Source organism: Syngnathoides biaculeatus, chromosome 9 (assembly GCF_019802595.1).
Source record: "Syngnathoides biaculeatus isolate LvHL_M chromosome 9, ASM1980259v1, whole genome shotgun sequence".
Lineage (NCBI taxonomy): Eukaryota > Metazoa > Chordata > Actinopteri > Syngnathiformes > Syngnathidae > Syngnathoides > Syngnathoides biaculeatus.
The window spans coordinates 16,733,820-16,744,987 of record NC_084648.1 but is presented as its reverse complement, the minus strand read 5'-3'; positions in this window follow the sequence as shown (position 1 = coordinate 16,744,987).

Here is an 11,168-nt window from a genome sequence, read left to right as displayed (position 1 = left end):
GTTTTGAGACGCTAACATCTTTGCATGTCGGATGTTTTGCCAGGGTTGTTAGCGGAAATTATGGCTCGTCTTCACTGCATTTGCATGCACATGTCCCAATTTATTTTTTTTCTAAAATTATGTCATCTATAAGCCAACATTTTTAACTGTAATATGAGTTTGAAATGTTAAAAGACCCTTTCAAGTGAAGTACGAGGAATTAGCATGGAGACAATTTGATTTTTTTCCCCCTTTCTGAATCTATTTAACACGCTTTGAGAACTAAATGTCTAATTTTACACATTCAGCCCATTCCCGTCACTCTGGAATAGCAGCTGTCCATCTTTGTCTGACAGTGAAAAAAGCATTTACCGTATGTCTTATAACTCAGTGTGCCCTCATGAATAATTCACGGGTTCAAGCAATAACAACAAAAATCACAATGCGCGAGCTCGCCGACCGTCGCATTGTACCGAAAGGTAATATAATTTGATTAGAAATAACAATAACTGCGTTCACGGTTTTCCTCCTTATCATGGAATGAAAACGCCTGCCAGCCAGCTGATAATAAACGCTCACAATGTCTTCGAAAAAGTGCTAGTTTAGCTCAGCGGGAGCTCGCGAGCTAAATGCCAGTCGCTGCTTCCAGTTGGGCTGACCTGGGAGTTATCCCGCCTGTATTATCGACTGACACCCCCCCCCCCCCCCCCCTCCACACAGGTAAATGTTAAATGTTACTACAGTCCAACCTCGGTTCTCGACCGTAATCCGTTCCAGAAGGCGGTACGAAAAGTGATTTGTTCGAAAACCAAAGCGATGTTTCCCATTACAATTAATGGAAAAAGAAATAATATGTTCCAAGCCTAAAGAATTTGGCTTTTTAAACAATTTTTTTTAGCTTTTCCTGATAATAAACTCCATAGTGTTGTTTAAATGCTTCATATAATAAAATAATTTAAGAAATGTATTTACTTTTTTGCTTAAAATGTATGCTTTGGAAGTAGAGTAGGCTACGCGGGAACTGCATTGCCGTATCCGTAGTGACTCGGCCCCCAGTCTTGTGAACTTTTTTTATTAATAAAAGTGGAGAATAACTTTAAACAACAATGAGGGGGAAAAAAGCAACATTTTATTTTTGCAAAAAGTAACAAAAACATGAACTAGTAACGAAATCTTTGAAACAAAACAAAAATGTAGAAATGCTAATGGAACAGAGGATTATTAAAGTTCCCAAGAGAAAAAAGCAATGCAAAACTATCAACTACCGTATCAAATCTCTTTGGTAGCACAATTTGTTTAGCCAACCAATTTTGACTTAAATGTATTCAGGTGAAAGATTTTTATGGCACGTATTAGAGTTGAGTCCCCTTGAAATCAAAATGTATATACAGCAGTCCCTTTAGACACAAGCGACTGGAGTTTTTCAAGTTAAGATGTCATTTTGCAAATTTTGTTTTGGCTTGCAAGCGAGAGTTGCGATACAAGCGCTGTGTGGCGACTGTGGATTCAACTCAGTTCCCTTTACGTAAGCGTCTCTTTAGCAAATAGGAAACATTTCCAGACTTCAAGCTGTTAAATGGCAGTCCCAATTGGAGTTGTGTATCAAACTGATTATAAAACAAAAAAACTACAAGTTGTGATTTAAAAGAACCAAACGACCTTACCTTAAGAATGGCCCCTGCTAGCCGAATGCTAACTTATCATGAAAAGTGCCATTCACGTGCTCATGGTTAGCATTGATAATTGCGATTTTACTACCTTGTAAGCAACAGGTGTTTGAACACAAATGGTGGAACAACAGCTGTAGACAGGTAATGTAACCATTCTCACATTCTTTATGTTCTATAAAAAAAAATGCTCATACTAGAGCAATTTGCTTAGCACCTTACAGTACTAGTTGTACCACTGCCATGCATTTGTCTATTAATTTCGGCTTCTGAGGTTATTCACTGGAATCTGTGCGGGTTTTATTCTATGACGTCAATTTAACGTCAATGTTTCTGGACGATCTTTGTCCCCAATTCCCTGGCAATTTTCACAGGTATATAATAAACGTGATGTACGTACATTCAAGCGAGCCAGCCGGCCGGCCTCTGCCACACTGTTGTTGCGTCGCTCAAGGGCGCCGAGTGCTAGGCTCTAAAATTGCCCGCGATCTAATTGCGGACGCGGCGCTCGCCGTCGCTCACGGCGGCAAGGCCGCCTGCGTCCGGCGGCCACGCGTAATGAAGTGTGAATGCGGCGCGAGGACATGTAGCTTTTATCTCTTGTGCGTGCGTCCTCGCGCTTTCAATCAAGAGGGAAAAACAACAAAGTGCTTTTTCTGCGAGTGGACACGCTCAAAAGTTTTATGCGTCAGTCACGCTATCTCGTCTATGTCGGTGGAACGCAGTGGGGCGAGGCGCCAATCAGCCGGGCCCTGAGAACCAATTGCAGCCACTCCACAAAGCCGTTACGCAAAAAATGTTCGTAATCTTGCGAGATTTTGACATTGTGTTGTTCTTACCGCGATGTAGAGCAGGGGTGTCAAACTCATTTTTGTCACGGGCCACAAAGTAATTACGACTTGCCTCGGAGGTCCACTACATCTCCGAACCCGAACCCCAAGATTACCTCAGATACTGTTACTCCAGTATGTATAACCAGTTTTGAAATCAGATGCCCATAAAAACGTTTCTTTCAAAGGAGGATCGGTATCTCCTTAGTACCGTAATTCCCGGCCTGCAGAGCGCACCTGGTCACAAGCCTCAGCCAGTACATTTGTAAAGGAAATACCATTTGGTCGATACATACGCCGCAGCTGCGTAAAAGCCGCAAGTGCCCACATTGAAACATGAGATATTTACAAAGAAAGACGGTAGACAGAAAGAGTTTAAGGCTAGTGCTAATGCTAACGCTAGCCCTAACAGGTTAAAATAAAACTTACTAGTAAATAGCACTGAGACCCGCCAGTAACACAGCAGCTACACGCTAGCACAGCGCTAATGCAGCGCTAACAGGGCCGGTAAAAGCCACTTCCTCGGCACATATATTCCACCGGTCTCACTCTTAAGTTTTCCGCTCGAGGGCCCCCTTGCAGGCGTTAGAACGAAATACCCAAATTAGCCGCATCACCGCATAAGCCGCAGGGTTGAAAGCGTGCGGAAAAAGTCGCGGCTTGTAGGCTGGAAAATACGGTATATAATTATACATAATATTCTTCACACCTGCTTTCTAATCATTAGTTATGCAAAGCTCTCCTATGAGCTCAAGAGGGGATGTGAAAAAAAAATTGTACTTTTTGTTACTTTTTTGATGCAGAGTTGCCTTGAAAAATTGACACAAAGACACTTCAAGGCAATAAAAATTCAACACTCAAAGATAATGTCATCTTAAAAATACTCAGATATTCAGCCACTGAAAAACTTATTTCCTGTAAAAAATTCAACACTTGAAATTTGTAACGTTTAGTCGCCTTAAGAACTACAAAAATTTAAACCAATAAAAACTTCATAAAAAGCATTTCAAACCTACAAAGTCAATACTAATAGACTACAAATCTTCGATGCCTCAAAGTCAACATTTAAAGACAAAGACATTAAAAATCAGAAGTTCCAGACGATTTGAAGCAGATGACTACGTTACACAAAAAGAATTTAACGCTAGCGCCGTGCTGACGCTAGTGCAGACCCTAGCGCCGCGCTAAAGCTAGCGCTAACAGGGCCGGTTAAAACGAAACTTACCGGTAAATATCACTGAGACACGCCAGTAACACAGCAGCAACATGCTAGCATAGCGCTAACAGGGCCGGTAAAAGTCACTTCTTTACTTTTCTATTGGGGTGAGGAAAAAATTGTAATAGGATTTTGTTTTATGGAAAATGTTTTATTTTTTCCTTATCATACATGAATAATCTAAAACAAATATATACATACTTCGCTACCCAAATAAATCTGCGCCTGTATGTCTTGCAAAAAATCTCAAAAGTAGACTTTATTCTCACAATGTGCTTCTATTTTTCAACACACCCGTCCTACTCTTTCATTGTTTGTCAGAACAATGCCACGTTTTGCCGTGCACGTTTACACGCCGAGCGACATTCTCGTTTGGCTCCGCGACGGCCGATAACGCGGACCTGTGGCGGCTAAGCACCGCGAGAGGAAGCCGGATGACGGAGGGAGGCGGGAAGCGACGGCGTGAAGCCCCCCCGGACAACCAATAATTTAACTTTAATCTGAGCTGCGCAGGGTGTACGCTGAACAAGCGAGCCGCTCTGCTCCCCTTAAATCTCGCGTTATCGCCCGCACGCGCACAAAAGCGGGATCGCCGAGAGAAGTTACAAGCGGAATTACGCTGATTGCCGAAGAGGTCACCCTCGATAAGGGAGGAATTGCGAGGAAATTGTGTTTACGCGCCGGGAGACGCCGCGAGCATGTCGGAGATGGGAATCAGGCGCCAAATGGAGGAGGGGGGGGGGAGCAAGGGGGGGGGGCGAGATGGCGCCTTTCACACACAAAACGATGACGCGAGGTCACAACATGGAAACTGTGGAGACCGACAACATACTGCAGATTCTCTTTATCTTGAAACGTTATCACCTTTTTTTTTCTCCACTTATTCATGATCATAATTTTGTTTTTCGGTCTTTAATGAAATATGAATTTATTCTTGTAGTACTGTTTAGTATATTTCCTAGAAGCAACTGATTTTTAGCTTTTTTTCTTAAAATACATCACAGTAAGCGGCACGGTGGATCAGCTGGAAAGCGTTGGCCTCGCAGTTTATGAGGTCCCGGGTTCGATCCCGGCCCCGCCTCTGTGGAGTTTGTATGTCCTCCACGTGCCTGTGTGGGTTTTCTCCGGGCACTCTGGTTTCCTCCCACATCCCAAAAACATGCAACATTAATTGGACACTCTAAATGACCCTTGTGAGGATAAGCGGCTAAAGAAATGGATGGATGGACATCCCGACAAAACCCAACTTCAATCGTGGAAAATTATGTTAACATTGTACGACATTTTTTTAAGTATAACCTTATCTGCACAAGAGTATATGTTATGTGCAAAAAAATGTCTTCTCATTTTTCATCTTAATAATCGTAAAATACTTCAAGATAACGATTTTTTTTAATCTGGCATTTTGTCAGAAATACAACGTTATCTCTTTGCTACTTTCATCATTTTTCACATCATTCAATGTCAGTAGATATTTTTTTTCTCTTAACTTTTTTGTGATCAACTTTTTTTTGTCACAGGATTACGTTTTCAATTATTTGCAAAAGTTGAATTTTTCAAAAATAGCAAACGATAAATTGTAAATCGGACTTTTTAAAAATCTTTATTAAAATCAGACCATTTAATTTAACTTTTTATTTTTTTTACCAATAAAGATATTTTTTTATAAAATAAATTGTAGGAAAAATTTTGACTTTGAAAAATACAATTTTTTTAAAAAAACATATCAGACTAAAATCTATAATTCTACAAATAAAATTGGATTTGTGTTAAAGTATTACTTTTTGGTCAAAATAATTGATTCTGTCTTTGTTTTGATAGTTTTTTCTCCTGGAATTATTAATTTTTTTGTAAAAAAAAAAAAAAAAAGTTTCTTAAATTTGTAAGAAGATTGCATAAGGTTATGCCTGCATTTCTAATAATAATTAAAATCCTCCAAAGATTAAATTTTTTTCTGAAAAGTACAATTTTATTTCCCCTGATTTTTTTTTCTTCTTAATCTGACTTTATGCCTGGAAGGCTGTGCCTTTATTTTCTCTTAAAAGCGAAGAAAATATTGCTCTTATTTTTGTATGGTAATGCATTTTTTTCTTGGTATTCGTTTGCGATGTTTTTCTGGAAATAGAATAGCTTTTTTTTTTCTTGAAAAATACAGCTTCATTTTAGGAAGACGCTGTCCTCGAATAACACAAAATAATAAATTGTGACGTCAAAATGAGAATGAGGAATCTTCTCTGACAAAATCGAGATAATTTTTTTGCGGATGAGGTGACGGAATACTAAAATACAAAAAAACCCATCAGAAATATTCCAATGGAGGCAATTTGGCTTGTGGTTAGCAAACAGAGTCTTGGAGTTGATATTTGCCCGGCTCTTTCCAATCTGATTCTTTTGTCTTTTGAATAAAACTTTCCCCTAATTATTGTTTTCATTTTGGCGTTTCTTCGGGGGTGGGGGGGTGTAGGGGGTAACCGACTCGCTCGCAGTCGAGTAATGTTGCGTCTGACTTTTCCCCCAAGAGCTTTTCGGCTCCTTTGCGCTCATTGTTTTTCATTTTCCGGGGCCGTGGCTTCTCTTCGCTCCGCGCCCTCGCTCATCAGCGTAACGCTTTTGCGCTTGACTTGCTCGGATTTCCCAGTGGAGTACCGACGGGCTGCAAAACAGGCCTCATTAATTTGCCTTTTTTTTTTTTTTATTCCCGATAAAAGCTGGCGAATGCTAGTTGGTAATAAGACCTTTTTAGCTTGTTTTTTGTTTTCTTTTGTTTTGTTTTATTTATTTATTTATTTGTTTTGGGGCAGCACTGATCGGCCTGCAACTGTACAGTATGCCAAAAATCACGGTTTGGTAAAGACCGGCTGAGTTAATCCAGTCATTGAATAATAATAATATAATACATAATAATACTCATACATATATATATAATATCATACATAAACATATACAATGCAAATGACCCAAAAATGTGTTAAAAGCCTCCTCCCCCACCCCAACTTGTTGAACTTTATTTACTTAAATCCTAAATGTTAAAAATTGCAAATCCATCTTTATTCTTGGAAGATCGACTTTTTTTATTCTCAAAAATATGACTTCTTTCATGTATTATTAAAATTCCCCGAAAAGTTTTAAAAAAATGTTTTATTTTTGTACAATAAGGACAATTTTTTTCTGAAAAATGTGACTTGTAAAATGAATGATTACCACTTTCTTTAAACCATCCATCTCTTTTCTGAGCTGCTTATCCTCACGAGGGTCGTGGGAGTGCCGGAGCCAATCCCAGCTTTAATTTGGTAGGAGGCAAGATATACCCGTAAAAGGTCGCCAGCCAATCGCGGGGCGCGTAGAGACAAACAACCGTTCGCACACACAATCACACCTAGGGGCAATTTAGAGTCTCCCATTAATGCAAGTTTTTGGAATGTGCCCGGAGAAAACCCACGCAGGCACGGGGGAAACATGCCAACTCCACACAGACAGGGCTGGGATTTCAACCCGGGACCTCTGAACTGTGCGCCACCGTGTCCAGCTTTTATAAATTATTTTTGATCCTGACAGCTTTCCATCTTTTTCTGATGTTGATGTTTCTGGTTTTCCGTTAACGCAGAGCGCTGAGAGAAACTTGTCCGTTTGCCCTTCGCTCATGTCCGCCCTCCAATTAACAACTGTTGACACGCTCTCAATTACGGCGCAGTGTGCTTCGGCGTTGCGTCGGTCGAGATGAACGATCGGCGCAATTTGTGTCCCCCCCCGGGCCGGGCCATCCATCACGTGTGATGGGAGTGTCGCCATGGTGACGAGAAACATTTGAAGCGACCTCGCGCTCACTTCTTTACAAGTCCTGCACGGATGGACAAACAGATGTTAGCATTGTTTGTTGTTGTTATTTTAATGCACAAAAATATTAGCATTGTGCAATTGGTCGGTAAATCGGTTAGCTAATTAGCCCAAAGGTCATTCTGTCCCTCAAGTACTTTGTTAATTAGTCAGCTCGTCAGTCAGAGTAGTGAGTCAATCAATCTGTTTTTCAGTCATTTGGTCACTCAGTCAGACAGTTAGTTCACCTGGCTGGTCAGTAGAAAGTCACTTGTTTCAGTCTATAGCTAGTTTGTCATTTAGGTACGATGTCAGTGACTCGCAAAGTCAGTTTGTCAATTGGTTAGTTCTTTAGTCAATCAGGTGATTACTAATTCCAATAGGTAAGGACACTAGTATTGACTCAGTCTGTGAGTTAGTAAGTTACATAGCTGGTTAGATAGCCAGTTAGTTAGTCTTTGTTTCTGACTCATTAACTAACTCGTGATTTAGTATGTCAATTTATTAATTAGTCAGTCAGTTGATTACTAATTCCAATAGGTAAGGACACTAGTATTGACTCAGTCTGTGAGTTAGTAAGTTACATAGCTGGTTAGATAGCCAGTTAGTTAGTTAGTCTTTCTTTCTGACTCATTAACTAACTCATGATTTAGTATGTCAATTTATTAATTAGTCAGTCAGTTGATTAGGTACTTAGTCAGTTCAGTAGTGAGTTAGTTGGAATTACTCTTACAATAAGTTAGTTGGTCATTCAGGTAGTCAATGAGTGGGAAATTGTTGTATGGTTATTAGTTTGTTAGTCAATGAGTTAGTTATCAGACAGCTAGTTAGTTAGTAAGCCAGTGGTTATTTAGCTAGGGAGTCAGTGACATTATAAAGTTATATGGGTTAGTCATTCAGTCATCCAGCCAGTCAATTAGTTATACAGTTATTTAGTCAGTGCTAATAGACTGATTGAATGACTGACTGATAACTTAGTCAGTTAGTCGTTCAATCAGTTTATTACTCCGTCACAGGGTTGCCGAGTGAGTTAGTCGGCCAGGCAGTTAGTAAGACAGACAATTAGTCAGTCAGTTGTGTAGGTTAAAGGTTACTTGGTTACTTAGCCCGGATGGTTAATTCGTCAGAAAGTCAGTCAGTCAGCCTGCCCAAATACCAGTCGAGTCAGACACAGTATGGCGAGATCATATAAACAATTTTTTAAGAAGAAATATTGCAGCTCAACGTTCATTGGGGCGGAGGAATGACCTTTAGTTTGTGATGCTTCCCGACGGAAGAACGCATCCCTTCATTTGCTAGCCTCATTGATTAGACGCCTCCTCTTGGTTGCTGCGCCACCCTCGGTCGGTTCTTCTGTATGCGTTTCAGGTTTTTCCCCGTTCCCGAGCAGGCATCGAACGCCTCCGCATCCGTTAGCCCGGCTCCGGCTTGAATTTGTCACTCGTGTTTAGCTGTGCCTCGCCCCCACCCCAACGCCTCCCCGAAGGAAATCAACCTGGCTGAGCGACCGACGTGCCTTTCGACACGTCGCAGCGTCTCGAGTATAAACACGCTCGGTGTCAGGTGAGCGCGAGGACAACGAGACAAAGGGACATTCTTATTTTGTTTTGGTTTTTTTCTTTACATGCGAGTGTTACGTAAGGCCGTGCGAGGAAACGCGGGGAATGCAGAGTATTAGTTTGAGTCGCGTTAAATCCCACGGCAGTCAGCTTTATGAGCGCTCCATCAAAAGGCTTATTTCACAAAATGTCAGACTTACTTTCCTCCAAAGTGCTGATGATCACTTCACGGCTCAGCCGCTGAAGAAAAAGGAAAAGTGCGAGAGTGCTTTCAAAGCGCCGAGTTCTCGGCACTTGTTGGCAACCGAGCAAATTCTTACATAAAGTCTGACTCAAGTTGATGAACCCAAAGTATTTGCTCCGGCTACATATGCAATAACTTCGTTCGTTAGTTAGTCTGACAGGTAAGTGGTTAGTCAGTCAGTCAGTCAGTCGCTGGGTTAGTTCGTTAGGTACAGTAGTTATATAATCATTTAGTCAGCCTGTTGATCATTTATTAAGTCGGTTGGTTGTTGTCAGCCGAGAGACATCGTCTCTCCAGCGTGTCCTGGGTCGTCCCCGGGGTCTCTTTCCAGTGGGACATGCCTGGAACACCTCACCAGGGAGGCATCTGGATCAGATGGCCCTGCCACCTCATCTGGCTCAACACTGAGCCCCACCCTGATGACCGACCTTCTCACCCTATCTCTAAGGGAGAGCCCGGACACTCTGCGGAGAAAACTCATTTCAACCGCTTGTATCTGGGATCTTGTTCTTTCGTTCACGACCCACACCTCGTACCCATAGGCGAGGGTAGGAACGTAGACCCGTCCATCCATTATCTACCGCTTTTCTGGGTCAGGTCGCGGGGAAAGTAGCTTCAGCAGGGATACCAAGACTTCCCTTTCCACAGCCACTTCTTCCATCTCTTCCGGAGGGATCCCGAGGCGTTCCCAGGCCAGCCGAGAGACATAGTCTCTCCAGTGTGTCCTGGGTCATCCTCGGGGTCTCTTTCCAGTGGGACATGCCCGGAACACCTCACCAGGAAGGCATCCCGGAGGCACCTGGATCAGATGCCCCCGCCACCTCATCTGGCTCGATACTGAGCCCCTCCCTGATGACCGAGCTTCTCACCCTATCTCTAAGCGAGAGCCCGGACACTCTGCAGAGGAAACTCATTTCAACCGCTTGTATCTGGGATCTTGTTCTTTCGGTCACGACCCACACCTCGTGCCCATAGGCGAGGGTAGGAACGTAGATCCGTCCATCCATTATCTACCGCTTTTCCGGGTCAGATCGCGGAGGAAGTAGCTTCAGCAGGGATACCAAGACTTCCCTTTCATCAGCCACTTCTTCCAGCTCTTCCTGAGGGATCCCGAGGCGTTCTCAGCGGCTCGACACTGAGCCCCTCCCTGATGACCGAGCTTCTCACCCTATCTCTAAGGAGAACCCGGAGGAGGAAACTCATTTGTTGTTTGTTGCTTGTATCCGGGATCGTGTCCCTTCGGTTACGACCCACAGCTCGTGCTCACAGGTGAGGGTAGGAACGTAGATCGACTGATAAATTGAGAGCTTCGCCGTTCGACTCGGCTCCCTCTTCACCACGACGGACCGATACAAAGTCCGCATCACTGCAGGTGCTGCACCGATCTGTATACAAGTCAAGGTTGTAAAATGGTTTCATTTCCAATCCAGTTCCACACTCTACTGACTACGACTGTATGGCGGATTCAACTAAGTGCCAGCTGGCAGACTTTGTCAGTGGGAATTTATACAATGTTTTTTTTTTTTCTTCTTCTTTCTCCCTTGGTCTCGTGGTGACTGGGTCCGGACATCAAAGCTAAATCCAATTAAGAACTGTTTTCTGGATTAAATTGCGTCACATTCCCTTCATTCGGTCACTGATTCCGACGCCCTCGCGCTATATACGCCGCTTCCTCGATAACTCATTTGAATGTCACGGTTATGACAAACAAAGAGCTTTATTTGCTCAACTGCAGATGGGGGGAGACGTCCGTCAGGTCAACAAAACCGAGCGTGTATCAGATTTCTGGGGAGATGCGCGGCAGCCGAGCTTCGCAGTGCGACAGCGAGCGGAAGTGCGAGCAAATCCCATTATTGTCAT